Genomic DNA, 14,055 nt, shown 5'->3' with positions numbered 1-14,055 from the left:
ATGTACGGATTTAGGTAACAAAAATCACCATAAGTTTCTCTTTAGACTCAGACAGGAATTCTTTGAACTTTAATAAAGAATGTCTGCCTGTTTTAAATTGAAATAAAAGGAAAAGTAACTTGAAAGTAGTCAATAACTACCAAAACCAAACGTTTGTCTTTCATTTGAAGAAAATGCCAGCTAGTGCAAGCAATTCTGTAAAAGAATAATTCTACACAGATCCTGTATCAGCTGCTTTGATGAGGTTGTCTTTAAGATTATATCCCATCTTTCGTTAAACAGAGGTTGTGTCGTATCAGTAAAAGATGTGTGCTTGATTTCAGTTCAGATGCAGGCCATGTTGCAAGAGTCGGTGTGTTTTAACAGCAGAAAGTGATGCGATTTTGGATTTGAAATTGCTTGCCAAACAAAACCGAAAAGCTCTTGTAGACATTCTTTAAGACTTAGGCTAACTTTTTAAAAAGTATTTTAGTTTCTATCCTGAACAGAACAGTGAATTCAAACTACTGAACTAACCTAATGCCAAACCACCTTTTTCATACCAGGAAGGGACTGAGAATGGTTCTCAAATAAAGGGGAAAATTAGCTCCTGCGAGCAAACCTGAAAGTTGTTCTCTTCTACTTGTTGAAAAGGAAAACTGAAGATCTTCTCGGAATATTTTTCAAGGTATATTCCTAAAAATGTTGGGTGCTGTTTTCTGCAGAACTTGGGGCATAACAAAGCTCATAGTACACGCAGTATTTTGGTTTTGTTTGAATATTAGATTTCTGAAACTGATTTTAAAATACTGCACATGCTGCGTAATTTAAACTAGTATCTCAAAGGACTACCATCAACATACTAAAAGAGCAAAACACAATCTAACATGTGCTCCTAGCCTCACACAAACCATGATAAAGAAAACATTACATCAGCATAACCAACCCAGCCTGTTTTGGAGTGGGAGATGATGAAACTCTATCTATGTAAATAACCTATATGGCTTTTCACCAATATATTCTCCTTAAAGTAGTTTGTGCAAGGACAGCCAGTTGCAACAAAAATATCTGCTGCCAAAAGTGTTAACTCATTAGCTCCTGAAATTTGATTATGTTTCTTTTTAAGTCCTCTATAACTTGTGGAGCAAGGGTGCCACTCTGCAAGGGGAAAAGATTTTTTTTATGAATTACTTGTTACAGCTCTCGTCATTACCCTTAGAAACTTATGCTCCTTATATTTGGGACAGGATTGAAAAGTTGTGGATAGTCTCCTCATCAGAGTGATGAGATGATGCCCTCTGAGACAGCGTATCTCGGGTAGCTTTTACACTGCTGTCAGAAGAAATTAGAGACACAGTCAACACTTCTGGGACTTGGCCCAGCATCCTTCAGCACATCTGAGCAGCAGCCAAACCAGAACTGGCTTCAGCGTCTTTGTACTCAACTCATCTTCCCCGGGGAACTGACAAAGCACTTCAGTTTCCCCTCAGCACTCCTGGTTCTGCTGCGCTTCCCTGTGCCCTGACAGCGCTGCCTTCCCATCCTGGTTGGAGGAGAGTCCTTCTTCTGCAGGGCTTGTTTGGAGCTGACTGGCAGGAAAGCTCCCGTTCCTTGTCACAGAGGTGCCTTGGAGGAAAATGGTGTGCTGCGTTACCTTCTTGGTAGTCTGCCATATCAGCCCCTTTTCACCTGTCTTTCAGGGCAGTGCGTGTCATTTGTCTTGTGATTTGCACAGTCCTGTGGGTGCATTTCACACTGCCTTTAATTTGAACCTATATAGTGGTACCCTCGTTGGCCCAGTGCCATCAATTGCCTTCAGGTGACATTATTTCTAAGTCATATACAGCTGATTTTGTGAACTCATGACTTTGCAGGCTGTTGATTTGTGCATTCTTCTTTACTGATATAGGTATATTTTCCTTTATGTCTTTTAAGCAATAAGCTGCTTCTTCAGTGTCACATTTCCCAGTTCATCCAATATATTTTTTCCACAGCTGACTTTCAATTCTTCAACTATTTGCTTGTTTCCTGCTCAAGATTAGCTTTAAAGGCACAAACTTAAGAGAAAAATGACTTGAGTTTGTCCGTGTAATTGTTGTGCATCAGCGTGCATACGTTCAAGCCTTCCCTTGAACCGAGGGGCGCAGAGGCAGTCACTGGCAAGCAGACGATATTCACGTTGCGGTCCGGTGTCAGTCGGCCAGCACAGCGTCTCTTCCTTCAAAGGGACCTGAACTTACGTCAAATTAACGACGGGAGACAAGGTGACGGGGCCCGGAGCGCGAGGCCCGCCGTAACGTCCAGCCGTAGCACCTCGGCCCCACCGTCAAGGCCCCACCGGCCCCGCTGGCCCGGCAGCGCTGGCGGAAGCCGCCTCGGCGCGAAGCGAGGCCACAGCCCACCCGCCGCCGCCCCGACCCCGCCGGGCCCTCGCGCCCAGCCCCGGCAGAAGGCGCCCAGCCTGGGGGCTGCCGCGGGCGCTCCCCAGCTCGGGAGGCGTCACCCCGGGGGCAGGTGACAGCGTCGAGGCCCGGGAGATCCGAGCGGGGCTGGGCGTCCCCGGCCTGGAGCAGGCGGGGTCTGGCCCTGCAGGGTGGGGGGTGGCTGGCTGGAGCCCCGCGGCGGTGTGGGGCCGGAGCCGCAGCCGTCCCCGGCGGTATCTGTAGTCGGGGCCCTTTCCCCAGGGGCAGGGGCTTTCTGCCAGCCGCCAGCCTCCAAATGCTGCGGCTGTTTCGTGGGTAATTTGGTTAACTGAGTAATTGCGGGAGTTCGGGCAGGGTGGGAGGAAGGAGTTGGCGGATGGTCATGAGGCCGCTCCCTTGAGGTGCTCTGGAAGCATAAAATACAGTCTGGAAAATGAATCCCAGACCCACCGGCAAAGAGGGGGCTTGAGCAGCACATGGCAGTGTGAAATAGCCAGCCGGGGGCCTGGGGAGGAAGGAGGGGATCGCTGATGGGCTGCTGGAGGCAAGCCATAGCGCCTGGTGCTGGACGCGGGCCTTGACACTTGGCCTCTGGCGGCTTCCCAGCGCCAGGGCTGGCTGCTGTGGCAAGTAAGGTGTTGGGGTTGCCTGTTGCCCTGTGGTCGTTTAAAGTCATTCACTGAGAAGAGAAGAGACAGGGAGCTCACAGCTGGAGGCATGGTTGTGTTAAGGCATGTTTAGGTACTGCTGCATGTGTGCTTTTCATAGATGCATGGAGGCCACCTGGTCCCATGACAGGGTTTTGTGTTATAAAAATGTGCTACATGTGCTCAGCATATAATTTTCAAATCTTCATAGCTTCATTTGAAAGCATGTACATGGCAAACATAGTATTACTCCTTGAGCAGGAGCTGTATTGTTTTACATAGGAGAAGATTTGAACTATATTTACTAAGATGTATGTTGTTCAATTTGAATAACTCAAGACTTAGTCCTTGGAAAGAGTGCAACTGAGACAAAAAAGCTATTGCTGTTTCTCCCTCCACCCTGGTTATTCATTCTACCCTTTGATTTATTGCATAATTCTCTGATGAGCTAAAGAGATCATTTCAGCTTTAACCAACCTTTTAATCTTGTAATTAAACCAAATAGTTTCAAAATCGATTATTCTCTGCAATACGGTAATATAAATGATTACTGTTTTGAAGGTCAGATCTAGCATTTTGAAATCAGAAACTTCTATCTCTCATCAACAGGCTTAAAAATGTACCTGAAAACATAATTGTGTGTCTTGGATCATTACGCTTACCAAGTGTATGAGTGTACTTAGGTTCTCAGGTTACTTTAATTCGAACAGCTCTTAAAGAAGCGTGTGTAACCAAGTGCCTCACAGTAATAGTGTTCTATACTGGCTCTAGCAACTAAAATAAGTGAATGGCTTGGATATTTTGAGGAATTAGTAATGCAGTTTTTTTCAGTATTAGTGTGCTGTATATTTTTTACATCCATCCATCCATCCATCCATCCATCCATCCATCCATCCATCCATCCATTTAAATCTTTTGTTACTATGATTAGGAAGCTTTTCAAGGCAGGATCATTAGGGCCTTCCATTAGCGCAGTTGTACTCATGTTTGCCTAATACAGTGCATTCTTAACCTCACAGGAGCTTTTTAACATCATCACAGCATAAATGATGATAAAGTATGTTTCTTAAATGTTTCTGTGACATACCCTACTCATTTAAACTGCCAATCTGGAGTAAAATTTAATAGACTCTCAAGATGAATAATAATTGAGAAATATTTTGTGTGTGTATGTGCGTATATATATATTTATATGTTTTACTACCAAAGGAAACTGAAGCTTTACTAACTGGAGGGGAAAAAAACCCAACTTTTATTTTTCTTCTGCGTTTTCTAGGGTCTTTCTGTAACTCTGGCACAGATGCTGTAAGACCACCAGTGATGGCTAAGTATTTTACTTCTTTATTGCTGAAAGGGGCTGAAGCATTTAGACAGGAGTTGGCTGATCAGGCCAAACAACACAGTATCACAGTAGTCAATGTAACAGCAAAAGTGGCCTCCGTTGGAGAAAATGGTAAGAACTGTTTTCACATTGTGACACAAGTATTTGTCCTGTAAATGTTTTGTCTGTTTGATTCATTTTGTTTGTCAGTGTCAATGTCTGATGCAATTTGTTGTCAAATGTCAAAACATTCAGTCTGTTTTGTCTGACTGATTCATAGTCATGTAGCAAATAGCTTAGCTATCAGGTATTTAAGATACATGTTGTGAATAGTAAAACTATTGTTTAAAAAATATACGGTCAAAGGTTTTTTTGTGAAAGTGTATTTATACAAGAAAAGATGACTGCTCTTAAATTGCGTGCTGTCTTATTTTTAAGAAAAGTCTGCATAGATGGCTTTTCCGTAGAACTGGTTGCTAAATATAGTTTCTGGGGCATTTGTGATGTGCCCCAGAAAATTAACTCCATCCCAGCCAGAGCCGGTACACTGTCTCACTTTGGGTTGTGATCATGCTGAATCATGTAAACCAGGCATTTTTGAGTTACTGGTAATCACATAACTGAAAACCTTGCCATAGAAAGCACAAGCAGAAAGAGTGACGGTTGGTATCAACTAGGTGTGTAATATTCTTCTCTCCTAGTCGACATTCTACTGATGTCTCAGGACATACTGTTAGAAATGGCTATACAGCTGGAATAATAAATCGAATCCTGTACTTAGAGAAGTCAGTATGAGCTTTGCCGCTGTTTTCACACAGCCATCTTAGTTTTCCTATGGGTTTCAAGGTTACATCCTTTGGACATAAAAATAGAGTGGTATGGTTAATGCAGAAGGACAGATACAGTACAGGAACACTGGCTACTTCAGAAAATGTTTTTTATATGTGCTGCTTATATTTCATGAAGGGTGTTTGAACTGTGTATCCAAATATTGTTTGGTTCCCTAAAATGTCCCCTTTTTTCTTTTTCTTTTTTTTTTTTTTTAATTTCTAAACCTGTGCCTATGTTCTGCAAATATTTGCATAATGTCTTTTTATCTCTAAGTCTGGGACTAGGCCTGTTTTGCACTTTTTGCCATACATGATGTTAATTATTTTTTTTTGCAGACAGTATGTTAGCTTGAAACCTCCAGGTTAAGGGCTGGGCATGAATTCCAAATCTTACTAGTAAAACTATTTCTCTCCATGTGTTGTTGATTCTTTTTCAATCATCCACAGAGCTGTGTAAATACCAACATGGGTAACCATTATTTAAAGGTAAAAATCTCAGGATTGACTTTCCTGAAATGAAACATATGTTTGAATTTTATTTCAACTGAGGTTTCAGAAGTTTTATTTCAGTTCCAGGCTGCTTATGGAAATTCTTCATGGTGTAAGAAATTCAAGCTTTAATCCTTAGGATTACTTTTTTGAGAATACTGTTTCTTCTTTTGTAGTGTTATGTAAAACAGAGGCTGTAAATAGCTGTCTAATGGTCCCAGAGCCCTCAGAACAGCCCAGAAAACTTTACCAAAGGCATTCTGTTGCTCATTACGTTCTCAACTGTTGCTGTCCTCTTACTAGAAGCTTAACAAGGTAAATAAATTGGAACATGAAGTCAATACATATCTAGAGTCATGCCATTCTGAAATGGGGAAACTGGCCAAGATACCAAGATATATCTAAATAAATATCAGATATTTATCTGATAGCTGAAGAAACTGAAAGATCTCCACTAAAGGGGGGGGTGTGTGTACATATATATATGTATATATAGTTCTGTGTAGAAGCCAGAAGACTGGACACTTCTGTGTCTCAAAAATATAAGGTGCCTCAAAAAGATGTGGTTCAAGAGTAAGAAGCTTACTGCTCATGTAACATGGGCTAAATCCAAGGAGCAGGATATGTTACAGTGCAGCCATTACAGTATTTCAGTGTAGTATTACTCATCTTTCTGGCTCTGACACCCAAGACAGAGCTTCTTTTATCCTTGGCAAGTGTCAACTGTCTGTCTTGACCTCAGAAACTAGTGCCATTCTCTGATGTTATGTACCATTCCTCGGAATGTCATCATGGTTTTGGGCACTCAGGGCTTCTCCTTGAACTTAAGTGAAGATGTGACTGGAGTGGGATAGTCATGCCACTGACCTTCAGATGTTTTAACTTGGGCTTCCTGTAGAGCCAGTGGTGAGAAATGCTCAGAATAGTTTCAGGCCTAAGTTAAACTCTTGTTCTTTCCAGTTATGCTACATGGTACAGCTAAGCAATATAACCATAACCTGAATTGCCCCCTGGAGGAACCTTGCTTTCTAGCCTCTTAGTTTAGATGTTAAATTTAATGTCTAATATTGGGTAACACAGTTATCCTAAAGCATGATAAAAGGGCAAGGAATTAACATTTAGAAAACAAATTTCTTAACCAGTCACATCTTTAAAGGACTTGAAAATAATGGCTCTTTGACAATAACAAATGGCCCAGGGCATTTCCTGTTTTGGTCTGAGCTCATCTTCCTTTTTTTTTCTTTTGTAAGCTTATATTTTAGTAGTATTTCAGGCTGGCCATTGCCCATCCTGTAGGAAAAACAGAAGGCAGGGAGCTTAATACACACTAGACATCTGCCCTGCATAGAATGAAGTCATACTCCTGAAAAGAAGAGCCTGTATTTGTGCCATGCGATGGGACTACAGTGTTCTTTGCAGTCCTTGAAGAGAAGCACAGTCTTCTTCCCTGAAAGTGCACCAGCAGATGAAAGATGATGAAAACTCATGAAGTCTCTGTTGCTTCTCAAAGGGTTGATTAATGAGCAGCTAGTTTTTTAAACATGTTTTTATACCATTATTTTCAGCCAAATCAGCAAGTAGATCCATGTGGCCAAACAGGTGCTGGGACAGCAGAAGAGCAGGCAGAAATGCTGGTGGGACAAAAGAGCAGGGCTGCTTCTCATCTATTAGGCAGTCTTAGATTGGCTAAATTGCTTCTGAAGTTGCATCTTTGGCAATTCTTCAGCAAGGAGTCAAATATGCAGGAGGCTGGCTGGATTGCAGCCTTTGGGCATATCCAGACTTGCAGAGTTAGAGAGAGTATTTCCAAATGTTGTTCAGCATAAAGTTCTCCATTTAATGCTGCCCTGATGTTGTCACAACATGCTGCAGCCAAGGATGAGAAGAGTTTTGAAGCAGGCCAGGCTTCCTTACTGAAAGTTTGCTCACAGCTGAAATCTGAAGAAATTGAAAGGTTTCCACTGAAATGATGAGTGTTACCAAGCACTGGCTGATCTGACCCTCTGTAGTCAGAATAAACCCCATTTTGCAAAAACTGAGCTGTAAACAGCAAAATTCTGTTGTTAGTAATTCAGTTTTGTGCATCTGAGTTTCCCTTTGCTGTTTCAACAGATTATAGGATCTGACTGCAGTTCCAGTCAGGTGCTTTTGTATAGTGTTGCCAAGTACTGTCATGTACTGCATCATGTATGGGGGTGCACTGAAGAATACACAGACATTTATAAAGCACCGTAAGATCTTTCTGGGTGAATGGTGTTATAAACCTAAGATAATTATTCCAACAATCCAAAAATTCTGTATAAAGCAGATTTTGGCATTGTGAAAAGAAACAAAACATGCAATAATTTAGGGGTAAGGGAGGAATCCTTTTATTTTAAGGATAATATTAGTATAAAGTTAGAAATGAGTAATTTTCTAACTCATTTCTAACTGGGTGACTCATGCTCTTGGCAAATTAATTATCCAAGACAAATGATTCAGAAATAGATGCTATAGTTTTATTATTTTTTTAATCAGATGGCTATTGCTGTTACAAATAAACATGAGGCTTGATTTCAGGTATAACAAATGTAGCTATACGCTGCAAATTATGCCACAGTGCTGCTTGAGTATGTGTTACACATGCCAATTTTTCTTATCTGATGTTTTGGTTTCAGTTTTAGGTGAATGCTGTAGTAGCTACTGGGTGTCTAAAGCAGCTGTGGCCACCAAGAATCTCAGCAGTGAACTTTGACAAGGGAAGTCTAATGTGGTATGTATTTCTTTCCATACAGGAACTGTGATTTATTAAAGCCTCATCACAGGAACATTCCTATGAACAAACTTTTCACCTCAGAATTCTTAATAAATTGTTTGATGAATATTATTGAGAACATTGACATGGGGATGATGGAAGATCCATGCCATCTTTGTTTGGGATGGATATATTGTATTGTTGGCTGTAACCCCCTGTCTCTGTTCTCTTTCTTTTTTTCTCCCTGCCCTGCCCCTCCTCCTTGGCTGCAGTTTGTAAGGGAATATCACAATGCAGGTCTGATCTGTTGAAACCACAGCTAATGCCCATGCCTGCCTCTGATGGGAAGAGAACACAGACCACAAGTTTGGGATTTCTGGCCTCTTTTTAGGCAAGTCTGTTGCTTATCTTCCCCTTTGCCCCCCAGTTCCCTTTGTTCCTGCCCTTCCTCTGTATCATTAATTCATATCAAAGTTCAGTGTTATTGGTTGCTGGGAACGCAGTTTCATTTGGCTATACGTACACTCTTCCCTAAAAAAAGTCAGATACTACCTCCACATTGCATGTTCATCGTGCAGTGAAAATATGGAGCATGATTTTATTGTAGTAGTTCTGAATGATTTTCAGCTGAAGTAATGAAGAGGAAAGTCAGGCACATTTTTGTGAGGGGTTCATGTTTCTCAACTATGATTCTTAAATTGGAAGTTTTGAGTTTTTAATAACATTAGAAATTATTCATGTTCATTGCAGATACCTATACATCCTTATTCTTAAAAGGTAGGATATTTGCTAGCATAGCTGAAATTATTCCTGTAGTGAGACAGGAGAATGTCTAAGGAAAACTGCATTGAGTAATAGTTTCTATTCTCTTTATTTTGTTCAGTTGTAAATATAGTAGACAACAGATGAAATAGCTATTGACGTAGAGAATAACACAAATTATGTCAAACAAGGACTTCAAACAGTGTGTTTTGAGGTCAGTAACCTGTGTGCCTAGAACTTTGGTCACACTGGTGACAGCCAGCTGACATAACTTATGTGGATGTACATGCAAAGATAAATAGGTAGCTTTTTGCTGAATTTTCCAAGCAGAACAGCAAGATGTCAGTGAAGGTGTATGTTTCTAATAGGCTCAAGGTGCTTCAACAAAGGAAACTGTTATAGGTAAATTCTCAAATTGATGTGAGACAGGGCCAATAAAAATTCCAATTGTTTATTTAGCAAGCGGCAACAAGCAAAACAGCGCTGGGCGGCCGGGGAGTTCAACTCCACCAATGGCGCGCACTTTCGAAGTTTTTTTGTCTTGCTTATGTGTTACAAAGTGATGTATATTAATGAAACTCTCATATATATTCATAATCTATCCCCGCCTACCCCCGCTTCATATTTTAATGAGGTTTCTCTGCGCAGTAAACTTCAACAGTTCTGGGCGGTGGTCGCAGAGTCCTGAATAGTGGTCGTAGAGATGAAGTATCTCCTCTTCCTCGCCGTTGAACTTTTCACCCCAAGGTTCTGCGCAGCCTCTGTAGTTCTCTGACATGTCTCTGCTTGCCTCTTGTCTCTACATGTCTCTGTTAAAGCTCTGATAAGGACGCACCACTATATCTTCTACCTACCCCCTACACAGCCTTGATTTATTATGTTAGTTAAGCTAAGCGCTTGCTGTTAGTCGGTTAGTTTTATACAATGTAGCAATATTAGCTTTACACAGCTCAGGTGGTGATTTACTTCTCCATTGTTTTAACTGAATTTGATGAATAAATAGTTTACTATCTATCACAGAAGCCAATACTGATGAGTTAACTTGCTGAAACTGCAAGAGGGTTTTTTTGCTTGTTTGTTTGGTTTTTATACCTAAATGGATCCTGTTTTCAATAAACAGCATGAAGGAGGAGTCTTTCCAGGGCTCTGCCATATCAAATAGAAGACAGCATGTTCTGTCTGATGAAATGTAGGTTTGACTGCTAATCGGCCAACGCAAAGCACTGCTAAATTAATAGCCAATTTTGCTGAGAATTCAACTTCTCAGGAACTGAAGGTGTTTCCTGAATCTGTGACTGGCTGAGAAAAATGGGAATTCCTTTTAAGAAAATCAGGATATTCTGATTTTTTTCAAACAGAAGTCTTTCATATTTCCATGTCAGCACTGATCCTGCCTAGGCAAATGAGTTAAAAATCGGAGAATGACTCTGGAATACTGCAACTGAATTTTCCAGTTGGGGGCATGGATATTTTAATTTTCATTTTGGGTCAAACTGATCCAAATACGTGTTTCGGTTTGGAGGTGAGACCTGTCTGCAAGTCCTTTCTCAGCTCTCTCACTACTTTTTGTTTTAGCATTGTTGCTTTTGTTTCTTTAAATGGGAGATGAGCAGTTATTCACACTTTATGAAGTGTCTGAAGACCTGTGGGTACAGAGCACTCCATTAGTGCAAAGTATTTAAATGTAGAACTATGTCTTCTTCCTTTTTCCTTATGCCAGTCTGTGCTGTGACTGAAATCAGTCTGCTTACAATCAAATTTAATAGGGACAGAGAATATTTTTTTTATGTTTTAACCACAGACTTTCTCATTCAGTGAAAGTAGGGTTCCAGCCTATTTCTCTCTGCAGGAAATTCATATATATTTTTTTTTTTAATGTTTTAATTGATTAGGTAGTTTTTGCTACTCCTATGAAAACAGTCATGATGTGTCTATCCAGTGCTGTTTGCATTTGCTTCAAAATGTGGGAATTAATCCATGCTAAAAATTACTTGGTTTATGTGTGCGTTGTTTAGTTTATATGTTCTGGGAGGATCTAAGGACTGAAAACTGGCAATAATAAGGAGGTCATAAATCAGGCAGCTTTTCTTGGTTTAGGATTTTAGGTCAGGCGTATCAATTCCAGCTTATGCTAGATTGCAGCTGTGCTTGTGAATGGAGACTAGATCATGTCATGTAATTTGTGGGGATTTTCTCACTTGCAATCCATGACCACTGATGCCTCATAACCACTGCAGCAGGGGTAGCTGTACCTTCCTGTCTGGTTTGTGTGCTTGTTCTCTTTCTTTTTTTTCTTTCTTTCTTTTTTTTTTTTTTTTTTTCCTTCTAAGAGGAAATGAAATTAAGATAGATGTCTCCTTTGGTATTTTAAGTAAATTTTATAAAGGGAGGAAACGCAAATCAGTTGGTGCTTGCCACATATAGAGCAGTCAGACAAAAAGTATGAGGGGTTGATGTCTTAGCACTATCAGTTCTCTTTTCAGTGGATATACAGAGGTTTTGTAAACAAAAAAGGTATGTCTGTCTCCTGTTGTACAGGAGTTACACAATGCTTTTGTTTTCTTTTCCCGTGTGTGAAATGTCTGGCACCAAAGTAACTCCGAGGCTTCTTTATCTGACTTCTCTGTCAAAATTAAGGATAAATACAGCAAATTTGATTAGCAGTGTTCATGAGATCAAGGAGTCTGTTTTACCATTCTGGGTTAAAAAGAATGATAAATGTGTATAATTAGGACTTTATGTGTGTCAAAATAATGCTTTGGTCCCAAGGTGTTCAGTCATACGTTGTGAGATAATAGAACATCATCTATGCTCTGTGGTACTTGGCATATATGTTTCTTAGACCCTTTCAGGTTAATCATTGATTCAAAGAAATTGTTTCAATGACCCAGATGGTCTCTTTGAGTCTTAAATTCCCATTAGACCAAGTGTGTGTATTAGTTATGTTTTATTGCAAGAAAACAAAGATTTTGGTGACACTAAAGTTCCTGCAGTGAAATGCAAATTGCCTTCTGTGTGGGAGAGATCCTGGAAGTTCCTTTCTATTGTTTTGGGTTTTTTTCACAGTGTATCTAATGAAAAGACAGAAGTCTGTGTAGTTCTGTTTTTCTTTTTTTGTGTGTACATAGATTGTATTGACCTTGTGAAAACCTGAAAGCACTAAATTGGCCTCTTGAACAAAATGAAATGCATTTCACAGAACAGACTATTCCCTGTAGTATTTATTCTGAAAGGTCACCAGTCACAGAAACATCAGAGGATGTAACTATGGCAAACCAACCCAATGTTAGCATAATGTTTGGTTATTTCCCTTCTTTGTTACTAGGTAATTGGAGCCTTTAGGAACACATTTGTCATTTATAGCACAGCCCCTTCCTACACAAGACTCTGATTCTTTGCAAACATGGATAAAAAAGGTATTTTTAAAAAGATTAGCATTTGAGTTTTATTGTCTGTGGTTTCAGCTTAATTTCACAAGGACATATTAAATGTTGTTCAGCATCAAAAACCTAAGCAAATGTTTGTTTTATCTATCAGAAAGCAAAGTCATGTTGTTCAAGTACTAAAGTCTTAACTCTAGATTAGTTGTGGTGTTTGGACTTAACTCTGTGCTTAAATGCTCTTTCAGACATACACTTCCCTGCTACTGAAGGTGATTGAGGAGCAAAACCAAAGGTGTGGTGTGTTTCTGTTTTGCACCGATTCCCATCTGTGGACTAGTTTGGAAGAAGGAAAATAGAAGCTCTGTGACCTTTCTAGCCTCTGATGGACACTGTGTGTTCCCTCCTGGGTTAGAGGAGTAAGCCAGTTTTGTCTGGTTTGGAGGTATGTATGTCTAGCTAGAATAGTTGAGAGAGATGCTTTTTTTCCCTCTTCCACATACAGACATAGAAAGTCTGGTTCCCTGTTGTAATAAAACATATATGGTATTTGTTATTCAAATCTCAAGGGGAAAAAGAAGTTGTAGTCAGGATGTTGTGGCCGAACAGTTTTGTAATTCTCTTATGTAAATAAGAAATAAGATATATGTATATAGTTTCTATTGTTAAAATCAGTTGTTAGAAGGGACCTAAAATGGCCCCCATCTCCAAGCCACTACAAAAACACTTGTGCTGAGTCATCCCCCCTTCTGTGACGGAAACCTGAGAAAAGCCCGGGAAAACAGGAGAAAAGCCCGGGAAACTTGTTTACAACTTTGCAGACCCCTCAGGGTACGCCCATCATGAATATGGATGAAGCCTACACTATAAAGGGACTCAGTGCTGTCCTGTAAGGTGTGTGTCTTGGTAGAGCAGAGACTCCCGGCACACCCAGCGCTGTTTTGCTCACTCGCCGCTTGCTAATAAAATTTTATTCATCACTAAAAATTGAGAAGTGGTTATTTCCCACTAAATTACAATTAATCAATAACAAATTTAGTGCCGTGACTCGGATCCAGATCTTTTGGTGCGAAACCCCAGATAGGGGAGGCGCCCTATCTTCGGATACCCCCAGTCTGAGGATCTCGTGGCCAAAACGCTGGATATCTGAACCCCTTTTAATTCGGACTCGGGAGTGAGCAAAAGAATCTGCAGAACCCCTTAAATTTTGTGCACGAAGACCGATCGAAGACTCCGGGGAGGAGTAAGTATTTGCGTTTGTGCAGTTATCCGTTCGGTTGGGGTTGGTAATCCCAGAGTGCGAATGAGTGAGAGGTCTCGAAGAGATCACCTGAGTGCGGACCCTTTAGTAGTGCAGTTCTCGTAGCCTGCGAAGGAGCGAGTCACGAATAAGGGGAGCGTGTGTGTGTGTGAAAGAAGGCACTCTGGAAGATGGGACAGAGGGAAAGCAAGCCCTCTGGATCCATGGGTGGGGGCAAGGAAGAATTGCC

At 40.7% G+C, this 14,055-nt stretch overlaps 1 long non-coding RNA gene across 1 annotated transcript; it reads left to right on the top strand.

Annotated features, from left to right (window-relative positions):
• The first annotated feature begins 551 nt into the window (after positions 1–551).
• LOC141938568 (uncharacterized) lies at positions 552–13,547 on the top strand. Its single transcript, XR_012627331.1, has 5 exons — positions 552–667; positions 4,326–4,502; positions 8,347–8,441; positions 8,696–8,814; positions 12,814–13,547. It is a non-coding gene; the product is annotated as an uncharacterized LOC141938568 (long non-coding RNA).
• The last annotated feature ends 508 nt before the right edge of the window (positions 13,548–14,055 follow it).

Source organism: Strix uralensis, unplaced genomic scaffold (genome assembly GCF_047716275.1).
Source record: "Strix uralensis isolate ZFMK-TIS-50842 unplaced genomic scaffold, bStrUra1 scaffold_163, whole genome shotgun sequence".
Taxonomy (NCBI): Eukaryota; Metazoa; Chordata; class Aves; order Strigiformes; family Strigidae; genus Strix; species Strix uralensis.
This window is presented reverse-complemented; position numbering and strand designations above follow the sequence as displayed.